The 18,637-nt window shown below is 40.0% G+C and overlaps 1 long non-coding RNA gene across 1 annotated transcript; it reads left to right on the forward strand.

Moving 5' to 3' along the window:
* The first annotated feature begins 1,668 nt into the window (after positions 1 to 1,668).
* On the forward strand, positions 1,669 to 17,988 carry LOC129659066 (uncharacterized). Its single transcript, XR_008717775.1, has 4 exons — positions 1,669 to 2,841; positions 2,949 to 3,022; positions 10,955 to 11,079; positions 16,340 to 17,988. It is a non-coding gene; the product is annotated as an uncharacterized LOC129659066 (long non-coding RNA).
* Positions 17,989 to 18,637: the final 649 nt, after the last annotated feature.

The raw sequence follows: 18,637 nt of genomic DNA on the forward strand, positions 1-18,637 counted from the left end.
GTGGGCTTTTAATCATTTTTTGTTCTTAGTATCTAGGACATTGTTAACTACATAGTAGGTGCTTATTAAACACAATAAGCACAATAAGGTCATCCCTTTTGGATAGTACATAGTAAATCATTTTGAAGACTAATATATAATGAAGAGAGGATCAATTCTATATGCTGTAATACGGGTTTCAGAATATGAAATTACTGGTTTGAAAATCCACTATGGTAACTAAACACTTAAACTTATGATCAATAATTTGAAATATACCATCTACCTCCATGTGAGAAATAAATAACCCCATCTCAATCCTAGAAGAGAAAGCTAAGACAAATTTTAAATATGTAGTAATAAAAGATGACACACAACAGTCAAATAATTTATATCACAAGGGCAACAAGAGGACATGATTAAAATAATCTACTTTGTTTTTGTTCAATTAGTGTTCAATTAGCCGTGAGTCCAATGTTTTCAGTAGTTCATCTAACTTCCACAGCAGTAATGATTTGGTAGGAATTGTTATATGAATTTTATGGATGAAAAAGCAAGCCCAGAGGTTCCACAGCTAGCAAGCATCTAGACTGGGGTTGAAAATGACCTTTACTTTTTGTCCCACACCACTCAAGGAATAGCAGTGGAGAGAATAGAGACTTCACTATATTAACCAGGTGCAGTTCCAGGCTGCAGATAGATCTTCAAATGGACTGTGGTGAATAGAATTCACATGGCTTAATGTGGAGGAAGAAGGACATTTCTGGCGCTTCAGAAGTGGGAAACCAAATAGATATGCAAAAAAGAATCCATTGATTGATTTTGAGAGTCAAAGGTATGGAAGAACAAATAGAAAGTTAGACATGTACACAAGTGGAGTAAATGATGAAATAAACATGGCTTGCTCCTTGTGTTTGAGGATATATTTAAGAAGGAAGAAATGAGGGGCAGACATTTACTTTGCTTGATGGATGGATTCCCTGGCTGCTTCTCAAGGCAATTTGAAGTGAGAGGATACCGTTAGAGATTGATAAGCTTAACCTTCTAGAAGAATAATTAATATTTATCATTTCTCAATAACTCGGCAAACTGAGGTTAGGTTTATATTGCATAAGTGTGTCAAAATTAAGAAAGCCCTTGATATTAATATTTAGATGTGGATTAATTGAATGACTGCTGAATGAATTAGAATATTTCCTACCTTATGCTTTATTTAGTTTTTTATATAAGAGAAATACTTCTACTGCTGCTGCCACTACCGCTGCTATTTATAAGGACAATATAGCTAATGTCAATGGGATGCTCACTAACTTCCAGGGAGTGTTGCTTGTATACATTATTTTGTTTAATTCTCATCATCAAACCCAGGAGTTATATACTACTATTATTTACCTTCTAACAGATGATGAAACCAAGGCATAAAAATATTAAGAAATTTAACATTAATAAGAGACTAAGTAGGGTATTCTAAACTATGAGACCCTGTTATATTATAATGTCATTCATGGGTACTCTGTCACACTCAAAGTGATCTTTAATGTTGGTAACAAATTCTAATAGGAATTGTTAGACCAATATCTATTAATTAGGACTTCCAGCTTTATCTTCCTGTTTTTAGATGTTTGTCTCTTTAGATGATATGGCTTCAGCATATCAGAATTTCTAGTAACTACCAATTGCACCAACAACAATTGTAGTGTCTCAGAACATCACTTTATCACAAGAAAACTCAGTGATTAAAATTAGGTTAAAATAACACTCATATGTAGAATTATTTACAATATTTCTGCACATTTCAGTTGATAAAATCTTTCTGTCAAATTTGACAAATGTATGGCTCAAGAATTCAAAAAGTCTAGGGCAAGGGGAACACACTGTCAGGACACACTGAAACAGAGCCACAGAGTGAATGTTCTTAGTGAATGGCTCTTTCAGCTGAGAATACTCTGGGGGGAAATGTGTGAGGACAAGTGGAAAGGCCAAGGTGGTCCCAAGAGTTGTCACACACAACCATTTTACAGATGGTAAAACTGAGATCTATAAAGAGGTCACATATATCGTTACTAAGGCCAGTCTTTTATTTCTCAGTGTAGGGTTTTCTCCATATTTACATGTGACCTAGAGATGTGGCTGTATAGTGCAGAAAAGTGCACATGAGACCAAAAAATTCTTCTTTTTGGCTGTCAGCATCAAATAAGTAAAAACTTGAGTTCCTGGGATTCCAAATGATTGTCTGGACACTGTTCAGTTGTGCTAACTAGACCAGATTGTTTGGGGTCAGTCTCATTTGGCTTTGTTCAGCTACACATGGCCTCATTATAAAACAGGGCCAAAATGAAAGAATACGCTTTTCCTTAGTCCACATTTTCTACTTGGTGAAAAAATGAAGAGCTTCACCCTCGGGGTCACAATGACAACTTTCTCCACTTTTCTCAGCAGTAGTTGAAAACTATCTTGTCAGCATCATTGCCTGCTTTAACAGGTGCTGGGAGGGGGACAAGCAACCGCAGGTGTAGAGCATAGAAAAGTCATCTGGAAAAAATGTCCTTAAAAAGTCCAAGTTTCTCGTCTGTTGTGTCTGTCCTTTGTAGACAAATCAGTGTGCTACGAACTGACAACCCAACTGATATGCCTCTGGCCTAAACCAACATCACCAGCCCAAGCCCCTTTCTCTTACAACCTCTCGTACACTTCCATCCCCTTGATTCCAGTGCTTCTCAAGCATTAATGAGTGTATGAATCACCTGAACCTTGTTAAGAGGTAGATCTTTCATTCAATAGGATTGTGCTGGAGGGCCGCATTTCTTACCCATTGGTAGGAGAAGCCAGTGGCTACCGGTCTGCAGATCACACTTTTGAGTGGTAAGGCTCTATTTCTTTTATAATTGATAGTTGAGAGGATGAAGGTAGATTTTGGAGGAAGAGAAGAGACAATTGATTTCTTTCTCCTTTTCCCACGCGCTTCACAGTGAAACAATTGTTTTATTTCTTTGCCAACCATGAGAAACAATTTTCAACTGGGACAGCTGAAGCAGACTCAAAGGTATACAATTTATCTTTGCATACAGTTACCTGTCTCTTTTGTATAATATAGGGAGAACATTTCTCCAAGAAACTGTTTACTTTTCATAGCAATAACTCATTCAATTAATGTGATTTTGTATGTTTATTTTAAAAACAAATGGGGGCAAAGTTATTTTCACCAAGGCTTAATCTGAATTAGGATGGAATTAAAATCAGTGATGTTCTAGTCAAAGTTTTAACTAGCTCTCCAGAAGGAAAAAAAAAGAAAGAAAACAAAGCCCTTGTGCTGTGCTTAGTCGCTCAGTCATGTCCGACTCTTTGCGACTCCATGGACTGTAGCCCTCCAGGCTCCTCTGTCCATGGGATACTCCAGGCAAGAATACTGGAGTGGGTTGCCATGTCCTCCTCCAAGGGATCTTCCCAACCCAGGAATCCAAGTCAGGTCTCCCACATTGCAGGTGGATTCTTTACTGTCTGAGCCATCAGGGAAACCCAACAAAGCCCCTGCTGCTGCTGCTGCTGCTAAGTCACTTCAGTCATGTCCGACTCTGTGTGACCCCACAGACGGCAGCCCACCAGGCTCCCCTGTCCTGGGATTCTCCAGGCAACAACACTGGAGAGGGTTGCCATTTCCTTCTCCAATGCATGAAAATGAAAAGTGAAAGTGAAGACGCTCAGTCGTGTCTGACTCTTAGCGACCCCATGGACTGCAGCCTATGAGGCTCCTCAGTCCATGGGATTGTCCAGGCAGGAGTACTGGAGTGGGGTGCCATTGCCTTCTCTGAACAAAGCCCCTACTGTGTAGCATTTACCCATTTCTGTGGTATAAATACCGCCACCATGGTTACCAATATGAGGTCACCAGATACAAGACCAGGACCTTCATACAAAAGCCTTCAGAACTGGCACAGGAGTCACTAAGAGGCTCTCTAGAAGCAGAGAGTTGAAGCTACAAGGAAGGATGGCACAACTCAAGGAAAATTACAAAGGATAAAGAATGCTGATGATCATCTTCTGTAGAATTTTGTATCTATATTAAGTCTTATGTTGAATTTATCTTTGTCTCATAGTTAATTTTGGATTTGTTCCCCAAACATTAGATCATAAGTCATGTTCTAAATGTCTTTGGTCCTTTATAGTAAATGGTTTTTAAAAATAGATGTTGAACTACAAAAGAAGGGGAGCATAAAAATTGACTCCATTAAACTCTTTTTGAAGAAAGAAAAAGACTAAGTTTACAGATATAATTTTTACTGAAAAAAAAGAAAATAAGAGGATTGATAGAGTACATCTCTAAGGTGATCATCTGTGATTTTCAGGGAGAATAGACAGTATTTCCTAGGTTGTGGCTATTGTAAGGAAATTTCTGAAACTAAATATAATTTGATCTAAAGTCATGAAGCAGCGTTCCAGATTTAAGTTGGAAGAAAGGTGAATAATAGAATCCTGAGAGAGGCACGAGGTAGTTAAGTGTTTGCTTATGAGAAGAGAGATTAAATTTAGTTGAGGAAGCAGAAAACAGACAGGCAATGGAGCCCATGCTGGAAGCTAAGGAATAGAATTATACAAGGATCTCTCTTCACATAATTTAAACTCTTAGACAATTAAAACAAAGAATCAAGAAAGTGTGAAGAATTATTAAACAAAGTGGTATTTAAGTAGAACTCAGAGACATGCATACCTAAAAATATGGAAATAAATAGAAAGCTTCTGGATAGAATAGTTTTAAAATGAAAGAACAAAATTATATATTAAACTTTTCAAAGCTGAATGTCTTATTGAACTGTAGACTTGTCATTGATCTACCTATATATGTTTCCTAACTTCTCTCTCTCTCTCTCACACACACACACACACACACACACAGACACTCTAAAGCCTTATAATTTTAAGTGACTTCTTGAGAATGTTGAGACTTGGCTGATTTATTACAAAAGATAACTGGAAATGTTATCTAATGTTGAGGTCAAGGCTAGGATTAAAGAGCCTATTTGGTAATAAGCCTGGTGGTTTTATCACAATATCCAAGCAGATGCAGATGTCATTATTTTAGAATGTAAATTATAGCTTTGAATAATCTATTTTCTCTCATATTCAGAAACTCACTGATCAGCACAGGATACAAATGGAAAAATAGGTATGTGACATTTTTTAGAAGTAAAAGTATTTGCACTGTTATTACCATTGTACTACACTTACAATTATATAGTTTAAAGTATCTAACATCTGCTTCTCTAATAATAGTTATGCAGAGGTACAGGTTTAGATCTGTCTTAAGAAAAGTGACTAAAATATTTTCTTAGCTAATGAATGGATAACGATGCTCTCGATTTTATCGCTTGTGCAAATTTATCTTTGGACACTGTATTCAGATTACCCTCAAAAGTGCATTTAAGTATCAGATACCACCTAAATGTCAGAGGGAGAAAAACTAGATGACTCTTGGCAGTCTGGAAGAGCAATGTTGTCAAAGGTCATCAACAAGTCTGACAAAACAGCCCTCATTAACAGTGTCTGTCAGCACCTCCATTTGGAAGTAATTTGGATATTTGCAGTGACCCCATCAGTTCTGATTGGCTGGGCAGTGACCTTGGCCAGGGTAAAACCTGCTCAGTGTGGCTTAGATAATGCACTGTAGGTGGAATCCAGGATGACAGATGGCAGCAGGGTCAGTGAAGAGGAACTTGTCCATCACTGCCATTGAAGATGAAGCCACTCAACAGAGTAGTTCAACGGACACAGGAGCAGTGGTTTGCATGTGCCACAAGAGAATTGCCCAAGTTCCTTTATTTTTAAAGAAATGCTATAGTCTCATGATCTTGAGTACATGAGTCTGATGAATAAGTAGGCAAGAAAGCCTAGCTGTTGGAGTTTAGCAACAGACTAGACATTTCAAAACTTGGTCTTTGACTCAGTAACCAAGGTCTGAAAAGTCTTGCTGGCTGTATCTCTATTGTGGATAACTTTCTGACCAAAAACTAGTTCCTATGATATTTTTCTTCATTCTTAGTGACAAACTTGGTTAGTGAAGAGTATCCTTCTAGTGGACACATCCCTTCCTTTTACCTCCCTTACAGGCCACAGAATCAATATGAAATATAACTTTGATAATAGAATATATTAAGCATTCCAAGTGTTAGACTAAGAAGGCTATAAAAGCAATTATATTCTGGCAATAATTAACCTTTGAAAAAACAATTTGGATCTCTTTTTGTAGTTTCAGTAGCATTTTTTGAAAAACTAGGAATGGATATGCTATTGAGTGACATGTAGCACAACATTTTGATTCTGGGCTCTGACTATCACTCAAAAAATGCAAGACCCAAGACTGATAGGCAAAGGACCTAATAGAAGCACACAAACATCCAGGCAGTATGACATGATGAATCAGTAAGAAAACACACCCAACTTTCAACCACTCATGGCCATTTAACAATCTTGAAGAAAATCTTTTAAAGCCTTTTTCTATACACTGCTGACCTCAGGAGATTTTACTAAATCTTCATCATTGGCTTCTTCCTTGTAATGTTTTTGGACCAAACAGCTAACCAGTCAGCTCCAACCAAAAATGAATAAAAAACAAAAAGTAAATATATTTCAAATGATAAGAAAGTATTAAAACTCTAATAAAACTGATAGATACTATAGTTAAATTTATTTCCTGCCTTGTGGGTTACTCAACGTCCATATCTAGTATGTAGACGTGCTTCCCTGAATCCTGCTTGATAATTAGACATCATGTCCCCTGTTTATCCTAGTTTAAAAAGGAGCTTGCTGCCAGGCAAAATACTATCCTGCCCACCCAGACCCTAATATATAGACTTTTGTTATCAATTTAATTTTTTCATTTGGTCATTTCATAGATAACAGATAAAATCATCCAAATGGCTTTTAAGATAATGCATTATTTTCACTGAAACACTTTGCCTAACTGAATTTGAGATCCTCCCATTTGGGTAGAGCAGCTTTTATAAAAATTGCCTCCACCAGGCTCATTGCAGCTGAGTTTATGCCACCTGTTTTAATGTGCTATTGTCATGACCGATAGAGACTGCATCAAGTAATTAAGAAGCAGGCCACATAGTGTCATTTGCTGTAAGTGAATCTGCAAATTCAATCAATAACCACCTGGCAGTGCCTAGGACTACAGGATTAGGCAAAACCTGCTGAGGCAAGTCTTGGGTGGACCAAATGGGCGGTGAATTAATTTGCGACACCATCATGCAGTTTTCAGTCTCATTTTAATTAGTCATAAAACATAGTATAACCCACATTGTTAAAAAAACCATCCAAGACAGATTCTGCTTTGCCTTAGAAAAGATTCAAAGCAGAGCTCAAGATAAAATCAAATAGCCGGTTGAGCCAAAGAGGAAAAGACATTAATCTTATTTGCTTTTCTAAGGCGTTGTTTATCTCCTGAAGAAGAGCTGAACCTTGTGATTGCTGCAAGCTTTCTTATTTTCTGCAGACTAAAGAAGAAAAGAAATAAAAAATAGCCATTATTTAATAAGTGTAAACACAATTTATTTTATTTGTGTTTTTTATAGGTCTACTAGTGAAAGGGCCGGGCAGCTGTTGTTTGCTAAATTGTCATTTGTTGGGTTAAAAGTTCGTCCTACTCATCCAGAGTATGGTCACTGCTCAGGAATCAGATAACACACCAGAGCTACATGTTATATGGATCATAGAATTTGTTTTGGATCAGTTTCCTTCCAGATGCTAAAATCTGGTGTATTTGTTAAGAATTGGCTTAAGCCTTGCTTCACTTGAGTTCAGCTAAAATAGACTAATTGAATGGGCCCCATCCCAACACACATGTCTCTTCCAAACTGAAGTGAGTTAGAGTTTTGATGGCAGTTGATGACCACTGGGTGGGATTTGTATTCATTCTAGGCAGTTAGCAAGCAACCGTGTTTCCACCCTACAAGGAAACTTGAGGTGAATATTTCCCAGATGGCTTTTTCAGACAGAGGTCTGTTACAAAAGAAGACACACTTTGACAAAGTCCAAAGGGCAGCTCATATTTAAGAATTTTTGATGGACAAATTCAGGGGCCTTTTCAAACTCTACAGGGTGCTTTTGGAACGTGTTTAGAATGTAAACACATACTTGAATTGCCCAGCTGCCACCTGGCTTAGAGTGTGACCTCTCATAGACTTTTAGTATTTTCAAGCAAAAAGGAGTCTTGGTGGTCACTGGGGTCAGAGTCTTCCTTTATAGAAAGGAAGAAAATGGGGACTAAGGTAAATTAAGTCATTAGCTCACATGAACTTGTTTTCCATCCAAGCCTCCACATTCTGTCCTATTCCTGAGGGCATCCCTGGACCCGTGGCATAGATGCACCTCAGCAGAAAGGCTCTTACTCATGACATTCTCTCTCTTCCTTGTATATTCACTTCTGTCCCTTTCACTTCCCCTTCTTTTTCTTGCTTTCCCCTACATTACTCCTGTTCTCCACTCCTTATTTTGCCATTTCTCTTTTTAAAACATCTCTGAATTCTAGCCCTCAGTTTAAATTACAGTACCAATAAGAATAACCTTTTGAAATAAAACAGAAAAAGACCTACGGAATAACTGCTCATGTGATTTCTAATTTCTCACAAGTTCCAACTGAATATTGTCTATAGCATGTGTCTGAAAAAAGGTACTATTTTTGACATTTGGCTTGCTTGTTATATATTTAATTTAACTTTTCATGTAAGTATACAGAAGCAAAGGCTTCAGATTATTTTGAATTCTTCCCAGGACCTAGTACAGAGCAGACTATCTGATTATTCAAAGAGGTTGGTTTTCTATCTGGATCTTTTAGGTCAGTGCCTTTGATTTATGAAATGTGTGTAATCAATCAAATGGTTGCTTACAACTAGTTTTTTTCAGGGAGAACTTCCAAAATGCAGATTTATCTGTGTATAGTCCTATTTATCTTGAATAGGACTGGAATTTGAATGCCCCATTTCATAGTAGGATAATCCTGGTATTTAATTTAGGCATTATAGAGTTTGAAGGATTTAACTTCCTTTCGTGAATGAGAAGTTGTTTCAAAACTTTCATTAATTCTTTATTTCTACTACACACAGCCCTAAACCACTATAGCGGAGGACTAATGTACAAAAGAAATGAGTTCATTTTAATCATAAAAGTTTATTAACCTAATCTTTAGTGCTATACATTCAGAATTTCTGCAATAGCCACAACAAAGTGAGCGTTAGAAATACTATGTTAGAAGTATAAAAATATGTCGTAATTCTGATCATTAACCATAACAGAGTCTATAAGGAAATAAAGTAACCAAGACAAAAAAAAAATTCCTTGTGAAAGAGCAACAGAAAATTTTACAGAAGACGCAAACAGGGGAATGTGGCACAAGAAATCCAAAGTTGACTCTCAGAAGGAATGGTGGCGTGGAAAGACAGGAGGCTAGAGTGAAGCTGAGGCCCCGTGGAAGGCGGAACAGGGCACACTGCGCAAGGCGCGGCGGCTCAGGAAGATGCAGCGACTGAGCGACAAGACAAAGGAGTGAGCGGGCAGGGTCAAACAGTCATCTCAGATAGCTAATGCGGGTCACAGGGACATGAAGGGCAATGAGTGGCAAATCAGATGATACACTTCTTACCATAGAACTACATGAGTACCGGAAATGAACTATTAAAAGTGTGTGTGTATTCAACTATGGCAAGATAGATTAAGGAGATAACGTTATTTTGTTCTCAGGGTGCTGTTCCCCTCTTACAAGCAGAAGAGTATGAAGGCCCTCATACTCCAAAGCAAGTAACCAGGCATGGTACTCTCTTTCCCCTACAGAGATTTGTGTGACTTGTTTGGAAATCAAAATTGCCTTGGAAATTTTAGCTCTTTATGATTCATTACATGCTTTAGTGGGCTTCCCAGTGACTCAAAGGTAAAGAGTCCGCCTGTAACGCAGGAGTCGCAGGAGACACAGGTTTGATCCCTGGGTGGGGAAGATCCCCTAGAGGAGAGCATTGCAATGCACTCCAGTATTCCTGCCTGGAGAATCCCATGGCTAGCAGAGCCTGGCAGGCTACTGTCCATACGGTCATACAAAGTCAGACTCGACTGAAGCAACTTAGTACGCTCGCACATGCTCTAATATTATGTTAATTATCTATATAAATTGGAGTAGGAAATGGCAACCCACCCCAGTATTCTTGGCTGGAAATTTTCATGGAGAGAGGAGCCTAGCAGGCTGCAGTCCATGGGGTCACAAAGAGCTGGACACGACTGAGCATACACACACAATTATATACATTAACTTTCTTTCCTAAATAATTACATTTAAAAGTATGTTTAAGGTTTATATTTCTGTTAATTTACTTTTTTCCAGTTTTATTGAGACTTAATTGATCTACATGTGTGTGTGTTAGTCACTCAGTCATGTCCAACTCTTTGCAACCCCATGGGGCATAGCCCTCCAGGCTCTTCTGTCCATGGAGCTCTCCAGGCAAGAATACAGGAGTGGGTTCCCTTTTCCTTTTCCAAAGAATCTTCCCTAGCCAGGGACTGAACCCGGGTCTCCTGCATTGCAGGCAGATTCTTTATAGTCTGAGCCACCAGGGAAGCCCTTAATTGATCTATACTACTGTAAAATTGCTATATGCTAAATGCTGTAAGGTGTACAACATAATTATTTGACTTGTGTATATTGTGAAATGATTACCAAAATAAGTTTAACATCCATCATCTCATATAAATATTTTTAAAATGTGTTTTTTTACCCTTATGATGAGAACTTTTAGTATTTACTTCAATTTTTATAGAGATTACAGCTATATATATATGTATATATATATATATTATTGTAGTCATGTTGCACATTATGTCTCCAGTACTTACCTATCTTATAACTAGAAATTTGTACGTTTGACCACCATCAGCCAATATCCCCTCCTCAACACCTGCCTCTAGTAACCACAGATCTGATCTTTCTTCACAGGTATTTTGTTTTTCTATTTTTCTTTTTGGATGGAAAGTAGGCAAAGGAAGGAGTTACCATTGTCATTGGACGTGGTCTTGAATACCTTAAAGAGGGGCTGCTGCAATACAGTGTGGGAAGATGGGGTACGTATATATTGATATGGTTCCTTGGATCATCTTCTGGTATTTTCTTGAGAGCTGAGGAGTCTAATTGCAATAAACCCACTGGCAATATTGAAGCGCATGAGAGTTCCAAACCTTAAGAAGCAAGTCACCTAGAGTGAAGTTCTAGCTAATGGTGAGAAAGTATAGAAATGGTGACAGAAGAAGAAAATAACTATTGCCTATACATTTTAAACTAGTAAATTGTCTCAATAACTTTGCATATTAAGTCATTTTATGTATCCTAGAAAAATTTTTTTAAATAAATATATTATGGAGTGGTCAGCCAATATGAACATTCATACATAAAGTTATAGTGAGTGGGAGTGAGAGTTATGAAAGAGTAAAACATTGTTAAAATTAATTAGGTAATGTGCTGTGCTGTGCTTAGTCACTCAGTCCTGTCCAACTCTTTGCAATCCTATGGATTGTAGCCCTCCAGGCTCTTCTATATATGGGATTCTCCAGCCAAGAATACTGGAGTGGGTTGCCATGCCCTCCTCCAGCCAATCTATCCAAACTTAGAGATTAATGAACAGAAGAGAGATCACAGAAATAGATTTTGAAGAAGTGAAGTCGCTTAGTCGTGTCCAACTCTTTGAGACCCCATGGACTGTAGCCTACCAGGCTCCTCAGTCCATGGAATTTTCCAGGCAAGAGTACTGGAGTGGGTTGCCATTTCCTCCTCCAGGGGATCTTCCCAACCCAGGGATCGAACCCGGGTCTCCCGCACTGCAGGCAGACGCTTTACCATCTGAGCCACAAATTATGTCAATTTACCATTGACAGAGGATGACATTGAAGGGGATGCCAGAGGATGAGATGGTTGATTGCATCACCAACTCAATGGATATGAGTTTGAGTAAGCTCTGGGAGTTGGTGATGGCAGGGAAGCCTGGCATCCTGAAGTCCATGGGGTTGCAAAGAGTCCCACATGACTGAGTGAATGAACTGAACTGAATTTATCATAGGATAAAGGCATGGAAAAAGCAAGAGAGTTCCAGAAAAACATCTATTTCTGCTTTATTGACTATGCCAAAGCCTCTGACTGTGTGGATCACAATAAACTGTGGAGAATTCTGAAAGAGATGGGAACACCAGCCACCTGATCAGCCTCTTGAAAAATCTGTATGCAGGTCAGGAAGCAACAGTTAGAACTGGACATGGAACAACAGACTGGTTCCAAATAGGAAAAGGAATACGTCAAGGCTGTATATCGTCATCCTGCTTATTTAACTTATATGCAGAGTACATCATGAGAAAGGCTGGGCTGGATGAAGCACAAGCTGGAATCAAGATTGCCGGGAGAAATCTCAATAACCTCAGATATGCACATGACACCACCCTTATGGCAGAAAGGGAAGAGGAACTAAAGAGCCTCTTGATGAAAGTGAAAGAGGAGAGTGAAAAAGGTGGCTTAAAGCTCAACATTCAGAAAATGAAGATCATGGCATCCGGTCCCATTACTTCATGGGAAATAGATGGGGAAACAGTGGAAACAGTGTCAGACTTTATTTTTCTGGGCTCCAAAATCACTGCAGATGGTGACTGCAGCCATGAAATTAAAAGACGCTTACTTCTTGGAAGGAACGTTATAACCAACCTAGATAGCATATTCAAGGGCAGAGACATTACTTTGCCAACAAAGTTTCGTCTAGTCAAGGCCATGGTTTTTCCTGTGGTCATGTATGAATGTGAGAGTTGGACTGTGAAGAAGGCTGAGCACCGAAGAATTGATGCTTTTGAACTGTGGTGTTGGAGAAGACTCTTGAGAGTCCCTTGGACTGCAAGGAGATCCAACCAGTCCATTCTGAAGGAGATCAGCCCTGGGATTTGTTTGGAAGGAATGATGCTAAAGCTGAAACTCCAGTACTTTGGCCACCTCATGTGAAGAGTTGACTCATTGGAAAAGAATCTGATGCTGGGAGGGATTGGGGGCAGGAGGAGAAGGGGACGACAGAGGATGAGATGGCTGGATGGCATCACTGACTGGATGGACGTGAGTCTGGGTGAACTCCGGGAGTTGGTGATGGACAGGAGGCCCAGCGTGCTGCGATTCGTGGGGTCGCAAAGAGTCGGACATGACTAAGCGACTGAACTGAACTGAAAGGCACTTTATATAATTGGGGAAGAGATAGATTTTTCAGTAAGTGATGGTTTAACAACTAAAAAGTATCCATCCATCCTGCTTTTATATTTTTAAAATGCTGCTGCTAAGTCGCTTCAGTCGTGTCCGACTCTGTATGACCCCATAGACAGCAGCCCACCAGGCTCTGCCGTCCCTGGGATTCTCCAGGCAAGAACACTGGAGTGGGTTGCCATTTCCTTCTCCACTGCATGAAAGTGAAAAGCGAAAGTGAAGTCACCCAGTCGCGACCGACTCCTAGCGACCCCATAGACTGCAGCCCACCAGGCTCCTCCATCCGTGGGATTTTCTAGGCAAGATTACTGGAGTGGCTTGCCATTGCCTTCTCCATTTAAAATGCTAAAGAGATGTAAATGTAGGATATGAAATGATAAAATACTAAAGTAAAATACGAATTTATGTGAGTCTAGAAAAAAGGGCACAGACATCATAAATAAAAACATAAAAGGTAAATGTATACAACAAAAATTATAACACAAATTATAAAATAAGTAAAAGAGCCACTAAACAGAGAAAAAATCTATAAACCAATTAAAATAAGCAAATTATATTAACCAATCATCCACCAAAGATGGAAATATGTCTCTCACATATGAAGAGATGCTCACTCTCACTCAAAAATTGAAATGCCATAATATTTAAATCTTCATTTATCTGTCAAAACTTAAATTGTGTCATATCTATTACAATGCTGTTTTCATAACAAAAGATTGAAAACAACCTAAATGTCCACCAATAAATTATAGTGATCTATATATACAATGATAGCTCTATATAATCAATGAAATCACTTCTAAGCTATGATAAATTTTTAAAACTAATGTAATGAACAAAGATTTAAAAATCTGTAGATAAAATGGTCACGTGTATATAATATATGTGTCGACTGAGCGACTTCACTTTCACTTTTCACTTTCCTGCATTGGAGAAGGAAATGGCAACCCACTCCAGTGTTCTTGCCTGGAGAATCCCAGGGACGGGGGAGCCTGGTGGGCTGCTGTCTATGGGGTCACACAGAGCTGGACACGACTGAAGCGACTTAGCAGCAGCAGCAGTGCTTCTATATGCATAGATTTTCTAGAGATATATGTGCTATCTACAATCACATTTATCTTTCAGGGGGAAGTAAAATGGAGACTGAGGGGAGATGATTACTTTTCACTATAACCCCGTTCATATTGTGGGGACTTTTCAGGGCAGGCCACCTGATGGGCAGAGCCCTTATTGGTGGGCCTGATCAGTTAATTTGTGTGGAAAGATGTGGCCTGAGATGGGTGCCTCTTGAGTGTTGCACCCCACATGCCTCTCTTGCTTCACACTATCCTGGCCTTGATCCCACAATCAAGGGATCTGCGGGGCCTATCACTTTACTGAACAACTCAGAACCAAGCAGCCTGATGGAGATGGACTGGCCTCTTAAAAGCATAGCTGAGGTGCCAGCTTGTAGGTAAGGGGGCACCCAGAGAGGATGTAACCACCTTCCAGGGTATCATCTACACCTTCCAGGGTGTCATCTACAACCTTAATCAACTAGTATTCCATGGAGCTGTGTCCACAGTAGGGAGAATTCTGGAGCCTGGGAACCAAAGGGTTAAAGTACGAGTGGCTCTGATTACAACTCAAAATGATCCACTTTGAAGGAATCTGTGTTTTCCACCCATATAGTTGTAGATTCCACAGATCTAGAGGCTCTCGTTCCCAGTAACAGTAGCATGGACTCCTGCTGCCACCTAAGATCCTCCTGCCACGAGACCAGCAGGGAAAGAAAGGAGCCACCCTCCCAGCAGTGGGGATGGATCCCATCTTCAGGGGGAGGCAGGACAGCTGTTACCCAGTGCGGGAGGAATGAACATGTTTGGCCCTCAGTTGATCCACTGGGATGCCTGTGGCACCGCCACGCCTGGTGTCAATGGCGTGTGGAGAAGCAGCCATCGCCTGGAGATGGCACAGTAACCAGGAGCTTCACCGCTTCAGGAATGATGGTGTAGCTCACATCCAGCCAGGCAAACTGCCTGGACCAGTGGAGGTGTTGGCTAAGGGAAGAGGGAGTCTAGAATGGGTGGTAGAGAGAGAGATGGTGAGTATCAGTTTTAGTTCTGAGATCAGACTCAGCTGATCTGAAGGGCTGTAGTTCATCTTACCAGCCCTTCTCTCATAATTTTCCCTCTAGGAAATCAGGCCAACCAGACCACTGGCAAAATTTTTCCTGATAGGGAGAAATCACTTAGAGAGCAAGTGGTTGTGAGTCCCTGGAGCAATGATGGAGCAGATACTGTGGTTCCACCCAGGTCCCTGCTGTAGGACGAGTCACTCCATTCTCAGCCAAGAGTCTCCATCTGCATTGGCAGCTGTCCTCAGTTGCAGGGCACCACCACACGTAAGGCAGCCCAGCCCAGCAACTGTCTGATGTGGGGGCTTAAAGGCCCAGCACCCTTGCTTCACTTGGAGGGATTCCAAGTGAGGGATCCCCCACAGGATCAACTGGGGCCTCAGCAGGAACTATTAATACCCTGTAGGCCACTTTCTCCATCTGCTTAATCCTGCCCCTTCACTTTCTTACTAGTGCATCTCCTGAGAGAATGTCCTCAAAGCCCTTTAGTCCAGAATCGTTTGGTCACAGAATCTGTTTCCAGAGGCCCAGTGTGAGTCCTGGGGTCTGAAGGCAGGCTGCTGCAGGAGGGGGAGCCAGAGGGGAAGAAGCACAGACAGTAACAGTGGCAACTCTTTCCATCAAGGAAACCAATATGGTGGTAGCTCCAAGAAGCGGGTGGGGTGGAAAGTTTTCTTCTGTTGTGACTAGCTGTTTAAGATGGGAAAGACAAGTATGCTTCATTCTTGACAGAACAGAAAGGGAGAGGAGGAACATATAGTAAAGATGAGGACAATCAACAGTGAATTTGTGGAAGTGAAAACAAGGATGGGAATTAAAGGATTCAGTAGTAACTGAAGAGTTAACCTTATAGTGCACAATATGACTTATAAATCTGACAGTTTTGCAAATGCTTAGAAAGGCAATGCCAAAGAATGCTTAAACTGCTACACAATTGCACTCATCTCACACGCTAGTAAAGTAATGCTCAAAATTTTCCAAGCCAGGCTTCAGCAATATGTAAACCGAGAATTTCCAGATGTTCAAGCTGGTTTTAGAAAAGGCAGAGGAACCAGAGATCAAATTGCCAACATCTGCTGGATCATGTAAAAGCAAGAGAGTTCCAGAAAAAAACATCTATTTCTGCTTTATTGACTATGCCAAAGCCTCTGTCTGTGTGGATCACAATAAACTGTGGAGAATTCTGAAAGAGATGGGAATACCAGACCACCTGATCTGCCTCTTGAGAAACCTAAATGCAGGTCAGGAAGCAACAGTTAGAACTGGACATGGAATAATAGACTGGTTCCAAATAGGAAAAGGAGTACATCAAAGCTGTATATTGTCACCCTGCTTATTTAACTTATATGCAGAGTACATCATGAGAAACGCTGGACTGGAAGAAGCACAAGCTGGAATCAAGATTTCGGGAAGAAATATCAATAACCTCAGATATGCAAATGACACCACCCTTATGGCAGAAAGTGAAGAGGAACTAAAAAGCCTCTTGATGAAAGTGAAAAAGGAGAGTGAAAAAGGTGGCTTAAAGCTCAACATTCAGAAAATGAAGATCATGGCATCTGGTCCCATCACTTTATGGGAAATAGATGGGGAAACGGTGGAAACAGTATCAGACTATTTTTCTGGGCTCCAAAATCACTGCAGATGGTGATTGCAGCCATGAAATTAAAAGATGCTTACTCCTTGGAAGGAAAGTTATGACCAGCCTAGATAGTATATTGAAAAGCAGAGATATTACTTTGCCAAAAAAGCTCTGTCTAGTCAAGGCTATGGTTTTTCCAGTGGTCATGTATGGATGTGAGAGTTGGACTGTGAAGAAAGCTGATTGCCGAAGAATTGATGCTTTTGAACTGTGGTGTTGGAGAAGACTCTTGAGAGTCCCTTGGACTGTAAGGAGATCCAACCAGTCCATCCTAAAGGAGACCAGTCCTGGGTGTTCACTGGAAGGACTGATCCTGAGGCTAAAACTCCAATACTTTGGCCACCTCATGTGAAGAGTTGACTCATTGGAAAAGACTCTGATGCTGGGAGGGATTGGGGGCAGGAGGAGAAGGGGATGACAGAGGATGAGCTGGCTGGATGGCATCACCAACTCGATGGATATGAGTTTGGGTGAACTCCGGGAGTTGGTGATGGACAGGGAGGCCTGGCATTGCAATTCATGGGGTTGCAAAGAGTTGGACACAACTGAGCGACTGAACTGAACTGAACTGAGTCACTCATTTCAATGCTGTTGTTAGACTAGTTCATTATTTCCCCACTTGTAAATGTTGCAACTTTTATCACAAATTAAATCCTCATATATTCATGAGCACGTTTTAGACTCTTGTTTGATAATTGTATCTATTCCTCATCCAATATTGTAAAATTACTGTATTTTGATAACTGGTAGGACAAAACATACCTCCTCATTACCCTCCATTATTTAAATTTCAAAATTTATTTCATGTACATCATGTGCTTTATTTTGCTTTTCAGAATTATATCTAGGCTGATAAATCTTTTTGTTGTTACCCAGAATTTTGCCATTACATTTTCAGTTTCTCTTTGTTAAGACGGGAAGAGCCTTAGATTTTATTGTATTGCTCTTTTAGATTTTAATAGATTTTTGTTTCTTTTTTGATTTTAATAAAAATAGATTTTATTCCTTTATTGATCCTCTCATGGAATTTTTATGAGTTTTTGCATTTATTCATTTTTTTTAGTTTTTTTCCCAGGTAGAAATTTTTAATAATTTATATCTAATTTCTCTTGTGCTTTTCTTATTAATAGAACGTGATATGTGATCATCTGAATGGAGATTTGAGTGCAGGAATATTTGGGGGTCATTCTCTTGAAGGGTGAATGAAGAGAAGGTAATACAGTTAAGCAGGTAGGACTTCCCTGATGATCCAGTGATTAAAAATTTTCCTGTCAATGCAGGGGACACATGTTTAAGCCGTGGTCTGGGAAGATCCTACTTGCCACAGGGCAAGTAAGCCTGGTCACCACAACTACTGAGTCTGTGCTCTAGAGCCCACGAGTTGCAGCCTCTGAGCCTGCCTGCCTAGAGCCTGAGCTCTGCAACAAGAGAAGCCAATGCAATGAGAAGCCTGAGCATGCCAACTGGAGAGCAACCCCTACCGGCCACAACTAGAAAAAGCCTGTGCATAGCAAGGAATACCCAGAGCAGCCAAAAATAAGTAAATAAATAAGACTGGGAAGATAGAAAAGGTAGGTTTTATGCAATCACAATAAAGCCCTTAGCAACCTACGTAGACTGCTAAAGTTTACAAGATCATTCA

The sequence above is a fragment of the Bubalus kerabau genome, chromosome 8 (genome assembly GCF_029407905.1).
Source record: "Bubalus kerabau isolate K-KA32 ecotype Philippines breed swamp buffalo chromosome 8, PCC_UOA_SB_1v2, whole genome shotgun sequence".
In the NCBI taxonomy this organism is placed as follows: domain Eukaryota; kingdom Metazoa; phylum Chordata; class Mammalia; order Artiodactyla; family Bovidae; genus Bubalus; species Bubalus kerabau.